Below are 16,486 nucleotides of genomic sequence, written 5' to 3'. Positions count from 1 at the left end.
GTAAAATTCTGCTCGCGACAGAGTAAAAAATCGTTACCATTGTTCGAAAGACAATAGACTCTCGCATCGAAGCGATGTCACCCGATAGTCTGTCTTGTCACAACGACAATATTATCTTAACCTTTTGAATATTTTTTTTCTTTTCACCCATAAACTACATACAAAGTTTATTTCTAAAAATAGTTTTTTTTAGGCTAAGCTAAAAGAGCGGTTTTACTTTGATGTTTATTTATGTTATTTGATTTTGTGAACCACTTTTTTAAATATTAGAGTTGATCCGCTTAGTAAATGCACACCCATTTTCCAGTTGTAAAATATTACATTTAATTAGAAGTTATTATTTTTAAGAAGTTATTATTCAATTTTTTGCCATTTTCAATGTTCGATGGGTAAAAAAAAAAATGAGTAGGATGAGTAGGCAATAATAAAAACTAGATTTTTTTCATTGAATTCGAGTTTTATTATTTTTATGTAATTACGAAAATAAATGATTCATGAATTCTGAAATGTATGCTGAATACGCAACAAATTTAATACTTACTATATTGACTATATTGATATTTTATTTAAATATTTATTACCTGCAATTTGTTAGTAGATATTTTCAAATAACTATTTGTCAATACTCAGAACTATGGAACCATTTTTATAATATATTTCTCGTTTAGAATTATTTATCATTAACTGGAATATTAGTGTGTACACTATTTCCGCTTTAGATGGTCAATGTAATGGATTAGTTATACAATATAAAATGTTTATAAGTGAGCACTTAGTTATCAATGATTTTATTTTGTATCTTAAATAAATATATAATATATTAAAAACCGATGCGTATTTTTTCTAAAATATAACTATTCAATTATAGGTAATATAATTTATTTATTAATCGTTAAAAAAAAAAAATCATAAATCGTCCGAAAACATTGTTTATGTCAAAATAAAATATTTCAATAAGTAAGAGTGTATAGATTCATCGTAATAACTATCTATTCAATATTGTATTACTGCTCTTCTCAGATAGAAGAAAAATTAATTTTCAAGGAATAGTGAATTATTTGCTTTTAAACTTGAAAGGAAATAGTTTTCACATATAAAGAGCTTCAAAAACCACAGAGTTAGACGTTTGTTTACTGACAATTCATAAATCAATAAAAATAATAATAACACAATTAATAATGATATTTCCTAGACAGCTCGCAAGAGTCTATAAACCTAATACGTGATATTGTATTATTAGTTTTATTTTATAATTCGTGTGTGTGTGAGCTCTAGTCAATTTATTTTTATGATGTATTGTTAATTTTAAGAAGATTTCAGCATATTATTTGTTTCTTTTCTCTTTTTCACGCGCAAAATATCAAATTTTCTTTCAGCAAAACCGCAATCGTGTACTGTTAACTTTAATATTATACCTAGTGTATTAAAAATATTAATACCTATTGATAACAGGTCAATACTCAATATTAAAGTTAAAAAAATGTTCTATATTCTAACTTTGGCCTTTTTACAAAATGTGTACGGGAGTACAAAATAAGTCTACTTAATATATGTGTAAAATGTTACGCTTTTAAAATGATCATAATATATCATACTTTAAAATTGAAATATTATTTTAAATAAATGGCTGACGTTAAAAGTTTTTAACTAAGTTTTATAACAGGAAAAAATTCACTTTAATAATAAAGCCACAACAACGCAAAGATGTTTTTTGCTGACCGAAAATTAGCTATTTTGCGCTTCGTTCAGAGAAGACACAAATAGTCCACCGAAATTCTCATAAATATTATTAATATTGACATTTTTATCGTTATATTTATTAATAGTCACGTACAACATTTCAGGATCCAATCGTACCCATTACAGATAATCCTAAATATGACTTTAGTGCCGACGAGTGTCAAAACCTATAATATGTTATCGTTATATTACCATCGTTAAATTTTACTGGTCCTCAATTTTAATCGGACATTATAGACGTTAAAGAAGTAAATATTTATTAGTGATTGAATTCGTCAACGGCTATCTTATATAATATTATGGAAAAATAAAGATTTTCAAGACGTTGATAATCTCTAAAAATCATTTATTCCGAAATAAGTTATTATTACAGTTTGAAGTTAAAACTATTCTCCTGAACAATTTGATATTTTAAGATAGACACTTTAGATTCTTTACCCACGGTTTGTACCAATATGACTATATAGCCATCGGATTTATCAGTTTTATCAAACTTCCTTTTACTACTCACGACTATGGTTGAAAAAAAACTTAAGCTTTACTTAGCCAATGTTTAGACGACGTGCACTTTCGTTGTTTTTAAATCCAAGTGTACGTGCGTTAACTTCTTAGACACGTGTCGGGCGTTGGATTTGCTACAACACCTACTCAAATACTCTTCGTGGGTTACTAATCTTCGCAACGGGTCACGAGAACATTGTTATTTTTCAGCTCAAAAGCAAGCGCCGACGTCAGATTGTTTATGGATATTATATATAGCAACGCAATTAGTTAATGGACGAAAATAAAGGGGGAAAACTCTCACGTTTTATCATTTGACTTTTATGTAATAAGTACTTGCACTTGAATTTATACATAAACGAGGTGATTCATATATTATCATATTAGAACTCATTATTATAGAAAACCGTATTAATGTTTTTGATAATATTTATTTTATATAATTTTGAGTCTTTGCAAAACTACTTATTATTAAAAACAAAGCTATATTTTTATCAATGTCATTTTTCAAGTAATTTACTACATACATATTTTATTTTATACCCCGAGGCAGAATACTTGGAGTTTCGTATAAAAACCAAATTTTTTTTTAAGTATTTTAAAATTAAACAAACAAAATAATGGACCAGCATTTTGCTAGTTTCCCGTGTACTACACGTATAAGGTTCAAATATTTACAACTTATAAGCTCGTCAAAAATTCAATTTTATATAAAAATATTATGTTTTAGAGTAAGGATTAAAAATTTACTTTGCCGTTAAAAAGTAGTACTACTGATACAGAACTAAAGTGCAAATGTAGAGTGGTGAGCATTTATGGGCACTTTCTCACTAAGCTGCTTTGAAGGGTCACTGTAAATTGCATCATATTATTCATATTTTTCATTTTCATGTAAATTTCACTCTGAAAATATATTTTGTATGTATGTAAATTGTAACCTAAATATTTTTTATTCATACGTAAATTATGTCTAGGGATAGTTTTGCAAAATCAATATATTCTTCCCATTTCCCAGACTTAGGACGAGAAATATATAATAATTACATCAATATTGTTATGGTTAAAAATGTTAGTTTATCTGTTTGTTTTTTTAGGATAAACAACTGATTAAAATAGTTATAATAATTCCCGCATAATGGCTAAATGAATATTTTTTTTTTTTTTATACATTTATTTTATTGTGTCTATGGTTCTTTTTCCTTCGTAGAGTATTTTATTTGTCTTTAAATCATTTTACCTACTAAAAATAAACATAATATTTTGAGATAGACACAATTTTTATAGTGAAATGACATTTTTTTGGTGACGCAATTTACTTACTCCAGCTCGCGCTAACGGCCTGTATCAGTTTTCATGTAAAACTGAAAAAGCGATTAACGCAACCACAGCTTATTTATACATAATATACGTAATAGTAAATAAGTTTTATCTATATTGTTATAACAATTAATGTATTGCGAGAGGCCTATAAATTGTCGTTGGTCGCGAATTGTTTTTGTATTCGACAGAATTTTTATCGTTTGACTCGTATACGTATACATATATTATAATACTCGATAAGACTCATTGGGGAATAACGATCCCGCATCGTTTACTTATTTTTATTTCACGTGGAGAGTTTTCTGCCAATAAATTTTATGTCGGTTGAGAGATAGTCTATGCGTTACGGCCATTTTTGCATTACACATTTACAAGTTCGATATAAGTATAGTGTATCTTACATGTATTATACACAAAGTGATTACTTAATCATGTTCGTCTTATTTTTATGCGATATTCGTTTAGATTAAACTATAGGTATATAGATTTTTAGTTCATTTGAAGTCAAAATACCATAATGTTGTAAGTATAATGGATAAAATCAATAAAAAAATCTATCTAATTATTAAAATTACCTACCTATACATATAACTTAGCACAACTTAAATTGTTATCAGTTGTTATTAATGTATAAAGGTTGTAGGGAATTTATTAATATATTTAATTAATTAATATATTTAATAAAATATTGCATTTTAAAAACTTTGATTTTTAATAGTCTTTGAAAACTATCTTGTGACGAAACAAACTTTTGTTCAATTGAAAATCTATTTTTTCATTTATTCAAATAATACACAATAATACATTATTATCTTCAGTATGGCTTGGTACCTTAAGTAGAATAACTCAGCGAAACCACACAATTTATTGCAATACTTTATGTAAACATTATAAAAAAAATCAAATTAGCTCTTCAACAGTTTTCAAAGAATATGGTAGGTATTTATTTGAATAAAAAAAATTATTTCTCGGCAGGACGATGTATAGTTGATAAGCAATGACAAAATTAAGGGATTGAGAATATAATCATTATAACCATATTATAATGCTAGACAATTTACTAATAAAGCATTTGATTTAGAATTGGATTTAGCGTAGACGCGTAGTAAAAAATCATTCTGTGCTGCCTATGTACTAAGCTACGTCAAATATTTCTCATGCCCTCGAATTTAATGATTTAATTAATTTCGGGGCGTTTGTGCGAGCTAGAGTTATCGCAATGATTGATATAAATGAATGTACATGAAAAGAGCTAATGAAAGACGAATTTGATACAAATAAATTGAATAATAATTGTTTATATACAGTTAGACTGTCTTAAATAGGCGGTAAGCTATAATATTAAGAACTGAAATGTATATTAACAATAATTAATTATTATTTTATAATAATATTATAGCTTCTATTTTATTATTGCATATGAAAACTAAAAGTAAATAGTAATTAACTATATTTGCGATTCATTTTTTAGTCTCTTTTCCGAAAAATAGTTTATTTTGTGTTTTATTAGATTTGTGATTTAGGTTAAAAAAATATATGTCCGTATAAAAAATGTAAAAGCTAATTAAAAAATTATAATATATGTTCAGTTCTAGTAAATTAAATCGATTTTTATTCAATTATTTATTAATTTACAAAACTTAAAAGAGCTTTAGCAGTGTACCTATCTAACCAACATTAACGATTAAAATTTTTTATGAAATTATTATTATTATTATTTTAATTGCAATAATTACCTGCAAATTTCTATGACTTAAATTTTCAAACTTTAAACATGAATTAGTACTTTATTATTAGTACAGTGTGTAATAATATATTATACGATAGCAGGTTTTTCTCGATATATCATCGAGAGGGTAAGATATCGTCGTCGTTCGCCGCAACGTTGTTATCGTCCGTAAATAAAATACCCAACTCTCGAGCGGCCTCGTTATTTCAACAGTTAAATTGATGAGACAATATTTATTACACCCTCGCCGACGGTCTCGACTACGATATACATGCGGCAGTACACGTGTGTATTATGTTCTAACCTAACCTAATGGGTACCTTTGTGCGCAGACATTTCGTTTGAGTTATGATGATGATGATATTATGATATTATTATCATAAGATATCATGATCATTCATACTCAACAGCTGCAGTGATCGCAGTCGTGTAGGGTATGTTGAGTGTATTCACATCGCATGAATCGTCGTGGTCGGGCTCTGGACCTTATCGAGTTAAAAACTTTAAGTCGTGTGTTACATTTAACCAAGCTACACTGTGACGAGTTAGTTTTTTCATCTTAAAAATCATTTCTAGACCTTACAAGTTGAATTGTTTTGATGCTATATGAAGTATTCCAAGCGACTTTTAACTTATATCTTACAGTCATGTTAGTTTATAGCCACACTACCTTTTTATTTATTATTTTTTTTTTTTTTATTAAACACAAAATTGTTGAATTTCGACGAGAATCAAAATAATGTATATTATAATACAATTATTAGATATACATTTTTGCATAAAAAATTATGATCTTTCCCAACATAAATTCATACAAAATCTCTCGGCAATAATATTATTAGATAACTATGTTTGATGTCTAAAAATAAGTTTGTAGCGTGTAATAACTAATTAAAAATTAACCTAAATAATTAAATTATTATGTACACTGGAGTTCTATAATTGCATGACCTCCCTTTCTGTTACAATTTCAGTCCATTAATCTTATATGCATTATTTTTACCATGTATTTTTATTTTTATGTATGCACTTTTATAAAACTTGTTAATTGTACTTTAGCACGATACAGATTTTAAATATACTGTAAAAAAAATATTAAATAATAACTGATTTTCAAAAAAGTTAAGTAACTTTTAACTTCCATTAATTTGTCTGTATTTTTTATTCTAAAGTTAAAAAAAAAAAACTATAAAAAATGAGTCCATGTGCGACCTAAAGAATATCTCCCACTATTAAATCGTTTTTGATCATTGAAATATTTTAATTATATCATAAATGTTGAAAATGTCATATATAATTTAATAATAATCTGCTTCGACACATTTAAAAGTTAAAATAATATTATAAATTTGTTCTCTACAATCGTTTTTTTTTCGAAGTCTTTACCATCGTAATTATTATATTTTAAGTTAGGACTAGGCATTAGACTTAAGATATTTAATGTAAAAAGTTTCTTCAAGTTAGTTGAAAAAAATTGAATACTACAAACATTAAATATTCTCTTATGATTTGATAGTGTTCAGGGTTATCGATTAAGGAATTTTATAATTTTTTAAGTACATAACAAATATGAATTTTTAATTCTTTTATAAGTAATATGTACACACATTCATCACACTAACAAAAAATTGTAAAATATTTAAAAAAGTAAAAAGTAAAATGTGTTCCATAATTCCATCGCAAATTTAATCTACGATTAAATATTGTACTTGTGTAAGCAAACTTTTCGAATAATGTCACGCACCAAGCTTCGAAATACTTTTATTATTGCATAATATGTGTTTATATAATGTATATAATAAAGATATTAATATTCTTTGTGTACTTCAAAATTGACAGCTTATGCATACATTGTTCGCTAACAGTAACAACTGCGGCACAGTCGTTTTCCATTCAAGTCAAAGGAAAAATAAAATTATATTTTAAATTGAAAACAAATTATACTACGAAAATTGTTATTGGAACTTTACTGCATTAGTATTATACAATCACGTCTATGCGGAGCAGAATATTTTTATTTATTTACTTTTTATCAATGAATTTCCGTGTATAATATTATTTAATAATGAGGATTATATACATAAAAATATGTCAGATACAACAGGCGCTTTTTCTTTAAAATTTTGATATGATGGGAAGAAAAATATTTACATTATGGCGAAATGAAATTTTCTTAGAAAAATAGTCATCATATTCAAAAGTAACTCGTTTACTCTTATTTACTGGTACTCGTTATACAAAGTAGTTTACATCGTTCGTTATGATAAAAAATATATGTATAATTTATTAAATGAATTTCATTAATATTATTCTACCTATTTTGTCTTTAAAACTTTAAAACGTAATAATTTTCGCGTTTAAATAATTTTAAGTGTAGAGCAATAATATTATAGTTTATAATTGAAATATAATAGGGGAAAAAATAATAAATCGTAATATGTATGTATTTGTTAATAATGACAAACTATCGTTTAAATACACTACTTGACAGTGACAGCAGTAAGTAACTATCCACAGTCATAATTATAACAATGCCTTATCAATTTTTCTAATTCTTTATACCTACTCCATTTTGATTTTATAAAATGGATTTAAATGTTAGCGAGGTTTATGAGATTAATTAGAAACGAGTGATGACAAAAAATATTATAATCAAACATAAATATAGAAGTCAACAGCAGTAACCACATAATTTTTCGAAAAATAAATACGAGTTATAACACAATCAATAAATTCGGACGTTTTTAACCTTTTATCGGTACTACTATAACTTAGTGAAACCAGATAAAATATGAGTGACAGGAGATTCGCCATGAACAATGGTCAGTTGACGCGTTTGAAGTTTGCGACAAGTCGTTGATTTAGAGCAGTAATCTGACAGTAAACGAGCAAAAAACCGTGCACGTGTAGCGTGTACGACAAATTCATTAAATGCAGTAACTTGGACAGGTTAGGTCAACAAATGCCTGATCATGTTGCTTCTTCTGGTAGATGACTTATCGCATACTGGCTCATCAGCGGGCGCACGTGGACAAAAACCTGAACTTCCTCGGGATGACGTTTGTGATAAGTCGTCCACACAATACGGAAAATGACGAGAGACCGGCGCACAAAAGCTGGATCTGACATCTCATATCGCTGTATAAAAGAGCTGGGTCGACAGAGTTTAGATGATCATAATATCATTGTGACATAATATGGCTGTTCGAAAGTGTTCATTGTTTGATGTAGTAGTTTCTCATTCATTTACAATTATAGCAATTGTTTTTTTCCGTGATGATAATACTTTGTTTGTTGCTAGTAGGCATTCCATTTAAACTATTGAATACACACATTGTGAAATTTTCTATAATAATGTCAAGTTTGAAAACATTTTGATTCAATTTTGAGACAATATTATTCAAATCTGTTTCCAAAGTGTTCATTCGATGTGCGACATCAGCGCAATGTTGACTGAACTTTTACATTCAGTAGTTTTCATTCTGTTCAATTCAATTTTTACCAATTTTTTTGGTATTTCGTTATAAATTAAAATAAATAGTTTAGTTCTTCTAATTTTAAAAATGTGTGTATAGTTAGAATAATCTCCTTCATTCTTTCAAACTAAGTGGCTGTCGATTTTTACGCCTAATAATTCTATCCAGTTAGGATTAGTTATTCCCACTACACGAATCGATTTTAGGAACTGAATTGTTTATAATAGTAGTTAATTTATGATTACAAGAATAGTGTAAAGCGAATTGAAACAATTTAATTGTTATGATTAGTCTATATCAAGTAGATTGTTTTACCTGTAGTGAATAAAATAATTAATTTTATTTAAAAATGTAGAGGGGACTGCTATTTGACAGTGTTTAATTTGTGATTCAAAACTCGACTACCGGCAATGCCAATTATATATATATATACTCGTACTCGACGTTTCTGTGTTCTTTTAACCCTTAGTCTAAGCAAAATCACTGAATGTGACATAAATAACGAGTTAGAAATCTATAAATCAATATAGAATATGCTGTTATGTAATTCATTATGTGAACATTTATAACAATTTTGATCAGCCGAAATGAGCAAATAATAAAAATAATAAAAGTAAATGGTTTGTTTTATTTTATTTTAGTTGGGAGTACCGTAAAAATATTATTGCGTCGTTTAATTTATAGTGCCCTCTATAATAAAATTCTGTAGGTATTTCAATTACTCGACTTCAGTATTCTCACTGAAACTTTTCCACCTCACGGCTTTCGCCTATAGCTGTGCATTATATAGGTACGTTGTACGCATTATCTAAATAGCAACGGCTCGTAGATAATATCGATCCAATTTTCTAAAAACACAATTAAAATATTGGGTTCGGTTATGGTTTTATTTTTTGCTTGCCGCTACTACATCACAAAAGCGGAACGATATTATTCCGTCCGGGCGATTCTGTAATTGAATCAGATGGAAAATGTAAGGAATGCGGCCAATCGGAAAACCTTTTAAGAGGGTTTCAAAAATATTTTTATATTACTACGTTTCTACCGTTCACTGGAGTTTCATCGATGTGGTTCCAATATACGGATGAGCACCACAATCTATATTATGCTCAAACGATAAATATTTTTCTTGACAAACGTCTTCAGTATTTTATCTTCTTTTTATGTTTCTCTGTAAGTTAATTTTTATTTTTTATCCGTCATTTAGTGCCACTATGTAATTATAGGCCAAAGTTGTAGAAAACTTGCGTTTTATCAGTTCTAAGGTAACTTTACTTTATTGATGTATTTTGAATAAAACGAAATAAGCAACTGATTTACAACTGATGACGAACAATTGTTTAATTGTTATATTGTTAAAATTAATTGTAGTATTTATAAATAATAATAAAAATCAGTCAGTTATTTTAATTTACTATTTGGAAAACAGTGATTCGATTTTAATATATTATTTTGTTTTAGTATTGTAGTATTTATATGTTGAACAAACATAACATATATATTATTAATTCTTTTAATTTTAGTTTTTCTGTTAACGGTTCACATGATTTGGGTACAAATTATATGCAGTCAAACTGCTGAATCACATATTATTGAAATCTCTTTATGTCGACTGTTGTTTACACAGTTTTAATTAATGTAATACATAATATGTTATACACAGTCAGTATAGTCGTATAGCAAATTAATTGTAAAATATCTATATAGTTTTTAGTATTTTTGGAAAAAATTGGGGACAACTTTGTTAATATTCACTACTATTATTTTAATTGCTGATAAACTTACACTAAATCGATCAAATTTTAAAACCATGAGTTTCATCTCTCATCACAATAATATTATGTAGGTATCTATGTATATTGTACCCATAACAGCGTATGACACTAAAACATTGATTTTTTGTAAAACGAATCGTGTCATTTGAATAAACACTAATAACAATAATAATAAACATGAAAACAAAGTTTTGAATAATTTGTAATTCCCGGTTATAAACGATTGACTGTATAACATTAATATTATTATTATTGTTAAAGCAGAGGTATGCGCTTGATAATCGGTCGAGGGACCGACTCGTTGTAATAATATCGAACTACAATATCAATTACGCTTTATCCATTATTTTTATAACTCGTAATGTTCGACGTACCATTATACCTACATATATTACAATATATAGTACATACTATTATTATTGTTTCGACAATCGTAATTGAATCGTAAAATAATATTAATTTTGTATCGGCTATGGCATAATGGCCACAGTGGACATATTGTGTACAATTTTATTGTTACAAACGTGATATTACTAGTGTAATACAAGTTCGATCGAATTTTTATGTTTATTCTAAGGATATTAACATCGTGTATGACGAGCTTGCAATTTTTTTTAACAATAAAAATAAATTGCGTGCAAAACGTTCGCTGCGACTTTTAGAAATTTAAAGAAAAACGGAAACATCTCTTAAATACTAATGGTTCAAACTTTTATTTTTTTTTTAAACTAAAACAACTTATTCCACAATCTATTACAACATACAACAATAACATAAGCACGCCTGATGAATATAAAATGTATAATATAATGATGTGAGGGGGTTTCAGGTTTTCAGATAACATTGTAATGAAATGGATAGGAAGTAACAAAACTAATAGAGGTATAATTATTGTTCATTGAATAAGTTTGCCACGTCACCAAAGCTACATTTTTTTAATTTTTCGTAATATTTATATATATATATATATATATAAGCATTTCGTTTATTCATAAGTTAAAAATAGATGAAAACTTTGAAACTCGTGTGTAGCTTTTAATTTCGTCACCTCTATTATGTTGCGATGTGAATGATTGAGGCAACATGAAAAGAGAACCTAACCTAACTATTTAGGGCTTAGGGTTCGATAATATTTTTGTATCCGATCATTATTAAATACTTTCGTTACAGCTTCTATTTTACATCAAATACATTCTGAAGAGCAATATTTGATTTTCACATTTTTGAAAAATCGGTACGGATATACATTATACTTTATAATATTATACCTACCACATTGGTATAGTGCATAAATCATATGATATCCTATGCCTTTTGTCTTTAAAACTGTTTGTCCGTTAGCAATCATGACAAACTATAGAAAAAAATAACTTTCGTAAGGTAAAACAAAAATAATAATAACAATAACCATAATAATAAAAACCAACGGTAGTTAGATATTATATTATAATATGATTATTATTATTATTGTTGTTGTTATAAAAAGGGTAAAAAAACAATTTATTGTCACATTAAAAAGTTTAAACAGTTTTAAAAATAATATCATATTGTACATAAAGGAAGTTTCGGCATTGTCACCAAAACTAAACAAAAAATAAAATAACGAACAAATCAAAACTAAAAAACGCCACCGTGAGAAACCAGCCCTCCACCATTGCTATACTCTGTAAAATGACCACACAGAAAATAATATTATACACATATGTAAACAAAGCACATTTTGGAGTTTAATTAATGGTTCTTCTGGTCTTTACCGAAAACAAAAAATAATTCTATCCATATGTATACTGTGGTATGGCTCGTGGTCTACGCAGTACCTGTATCATTTATACCAAAGCTATTTTTATGTTATTATAAACACTAACATCCACCCATACTCCAAAAAGTCAAAACTGAAATAAGACATTTGTATACCTAATCTACGATTTCATAAAATGTACTTGTTTTTATACCGTAATTGTCTAATTTCAAATTTTAAAAAACTTGGTTTTTTAAAAGTTTTTTTTTTGAAATATAATAATATACATACCCGGGGGGTAGAGTATAACCAGATGTTTACAAAAAGTTACGATTATAATTTGTAACTACTAGATTACATATTATTATGAGTTACAACAGTAAGTTACACAAAGTTTATTTATGTGTACGATCCGTCATGCAATATTATTATTGTTCAAGCCAATTTTGTTTGTGTGCGTGTACCTACGGATAAAACACGTTTTTAATTATTTAGTGAGACAATTAAAAACGGTTTTTTTTTTTTAGTTTGTTATCGTCGGTATTTTTATGTAGGTACGTCCACGCAAACCATTTTAAAAAGATTAAAACTATACACAAGTTTTAACAACCCTGCAGACAACCGTGTACTCGTGTATGTCTAGTTTCGCTTGTATATTATGCGCTTTAAAATTATTATTATTATTATTATTATATGTCCTGCCCCGCTTTTTATCTGTTTTTGTTGTTGGTATTCACGTTGGCAAAAGTGCAACGCCGGGTTAAGTACATATATATATATTATATATAGTATGTATTATATTATCACACCTTTATATAATACATTTTATTTCCCGTACATATTTTTACGGGCCCAACACATGGAACGAAACACTTTAATTATTACCGACATACGTTCTTAAATGAAAATATCGCCTTTTTCATACATATTATTATCATAAATTATAATACGTTATATCGCCGCCTCTCAGTTACCACAGGAAAAACGAAAAAGGAGGAAACACGAAAATCCTACAGCTAACGTGACCTAATTCGACAGCATCCGACCAATTAATAATGAATTATGCTAATTTTTCATATTATTTCAATCCCCGCAAATGGATGATAATAACCACCAAGGTTTATATCCAATATTATAAAACATCGTAAATGCGTTTAAAATTCCGGAAAATGTGAGAAAAAATATTTTTTAATTTTTTTTTAATAATCATACTAGGTAGATTAGGAGGTATCTATACGGACGAGTCAAAAACTATTTCAATATTTTTATTCATTATATTCGGCATCTACTGAATATTATAATATCACGATAAAATTGAAAACCGATCTTTTTTTGTCTACACGTTTAACGAAAATCTGCAGTAAGTGTAAAATACTTTGAGATCGACAAGTACATAATAATATTCAATAAATACAAAAACAATTTTAAACATTTTAAAATAGATACAACTGGCACAAGTAATCGAATAGACGATGGTTTAAGTTATCCGTATTACTAATAAAAATTGTCTTACAAAAAGCACAAAAAATATGTTCGCTTCCAATGCACAGCTTTAGTTTATTAATAACATTATATATATATATTACTTTTAATTGATTTATCGTGCCTCGACACTGTTTAAATTAACCGTATAAGTAATATATATTGCGCTCTTGTATTATGCCAGTTATGTAATTGTAATCGGTTGTGTATGGCAAATGCTGCCTTTATTATCGTTTTCCAGATTGTCCACAAGAAGCTCATTTGATTTACATCGTCAATCGGCAAACTATACACACAAATAACCACTTTTTACACATCGCGAAATTATTGGCTACCATTACATTTAACATTAATTGTCGATATTTGAACACGATTCTGTTCAAATAAATCAACACAACCGTGTTTTCAATCGACGAAAGTAGTATTGTAGTTAATATTGATATCACTTATGTGTTAAACAGAATGTTTTAGAAACCATCAAACATAGATATACTTACTCGACCAAACTTGACATGCCATTCATAGTTTAAGAATACTGTTCTGTAATTTTGACTATAGCTGTCACGCAGTTAGTTGTAGTATACATATCCATAAAATTATATAAAATGATTTCAAGCATGCTCACCTCCATTTTTTTTTCTTCAACGATTTAGTCATTCAAAATCTGATTTTACCATTTTTTGAGTTATTTAACTTTTTATACGAAATATATTAGGTCCATGATAAAGGGTTTGGAATATATTTTAGGGGCTAACAAATTAAAACATAAAAATCTTAAAAATTTGGAAAAACTTTCTTTAAATTTATTTTAATTTTAATAAAACCAAAATTTGAATAATTCCACTAAAGAGATACAACACTCACAAAGTAAATAAATTATTTCTGTCTTACGATCATACAACATAGGCAATTGGTGTTCAGTAAATCCTATATGATATTGTGTTGCTAGCTGTAATATTAAAGTGAATTAACCAATTACCAAACTTAAAGGTAAAAAAAACATCTGTTATTAGGTACTTATTTCTCGTCGGTTTTTTACGATATTTTAATTTTTAAATGAATTATTTATGTTTTAATATATTAAAATATAAAAATGAACGTAATTTCCTTAAAAACTAAAATTTTAAAATTAGTCAATTACCAAACTTGAGGGGAAAAAATTATCTGTTATTTCTCGTTAGTTTTTATATTATTTTAATTTTTAAATGAATTATTTATGTTTTAATTTACTAAAATATAAAAATGATCATAATTTGCTTAAAAACTAAAATACAGTAAAAAACCAACGAGAATTACCCAACATATAGCGTTCTTACTTTTAAGTTTTATAATAGGTTAAATCGCTCCAATATTAAAATTAGCTACACAAAATCAGTTATATATATATGTTATATATTTGTAAGACAGAGACAACATATATGAGTGTATATCCTCTTAATAAAAGAAAAAATGGTGGTAAACACGCTTTGTAAATCACTCTGTATAATTTACGATACTCCCATTTCTGCTGGTTAATAATATATAATATATTATGACGTAGCTATGATTAATAACCACTATACTTTTTAAAGGATTAGACTTGGAAAGGAAGTTGAATGCTCTTTTCATCATTGTAAGACAACTAATTTCTCATAGTGACAAAATATATAGCATTATATTATGTTACCGACAATACTCGATAATTAAGTAAATCTATGTTTTACTAGTTGTTACTAAAGCATTTATTAATCGTATAGGTACTAAAAAAAAGTTGAAAATTGTATACAGGTTTTTTCTTAAAATGTTTTTTACAACCTATATAATATACAAAACCATGACAGTAAAATCTGATTATTGAATCTTCCATAACAGAAAATATAAAAAGATTTTTTTTGTTTGCTTTGTTTACTTATTTAAACTTATATTATATTATATTTATCATACTTAATTATACTTAATTAAAATAAATCACTTTAATCTTTTCATAAATAAAAAAGACTATGGGTGTTTACGAGTAGCTGAAGGTAAAGTGAATTAAATACTTTCGTAGGTAAGAGCAGTTTTAATTGTAGGGTTTGCATAAAAAATAAAAACATACAAAATCAAGTAGTATTCAGGTGAAAAAATAATTTTTATTTGAAATATTTAAATTTAGATGCTTTATAAAAAAAATTGAATTTTTTGATTGGGACGATTTAATCAGTACAGCAATTACTATGTATCGAAATCTATCCTAGTAACAACCATTAAAACCTAGTTTTAACTTACAGTCATCGAGATTTGTCCATAACATATTATTATTTAATATTATATAACAAGATAATAATAAAAGTCTCTTTCTCATCGTTGTTATCGTTTTCGACAATACTGAACGTCGTCGTAGAAAACGGTAAACCTATTTTTAAGCAAAATAATGATGTACCTTTAGAAAAACTAACTACCTACGTATAATATTATAGCTGCAGTTCATCATTTCATCAAAATTATATACTTCTATATTTTTTAAATAAATTCATTCGGCCGTAAACGTCATTATTATGTCACGTTCCGTTCGTGAACCCAATGCGCATTTTTAACACGATTGCATGACGATTCCATCCACAATAGGAGCAAATATTACACATAATTTACAATATATCATATTGTACAGAATGATTCGTTTTATCGCGAACCGGGCAATACCTCACGAGGAATCAGTAAACATTTTAATTAAAATACTTAGAGCTAATTCCAAGCGTTTTTCTTT

At 27.2% G+C, this 16,486-nt stretch overlaps 1 protein-coding gene across 4 annotated transcripts in view; it reads left to right on the top strand.

Annotated features, from left to right (window-relative positions):
- Positions 1-16,486, top strand: part of LOC114131970 (calcium/calmodulin-dependent protein kinase type 1) — a 327,907-nt gene that overhangs the window by 231,039 nt on the left and 80,382 nt on the right. The gene's annotated exons all lie outside the window — the stretch shown is intronic.

Source organism: Aphis gossypii, chromosome X (assembly GCF_020184175.1).
Source record: "Aphis gossypii isolate Hap1 chromosome X, ASM2018417v2, whole genome shotgun sequence".
Taxonomy (NCBI): domain Eukaryota; kingdom Metazoa; phylum Arthropoda; class Insecta; order Hemiptera; family Aphididae; genus Aphis; species Aphis gossypii.
The sequence above is the reverse complement of the archived record's forward strand: the minus strand, read 5'-3'. Positions and strand labels throughout refer to the sequence as shown.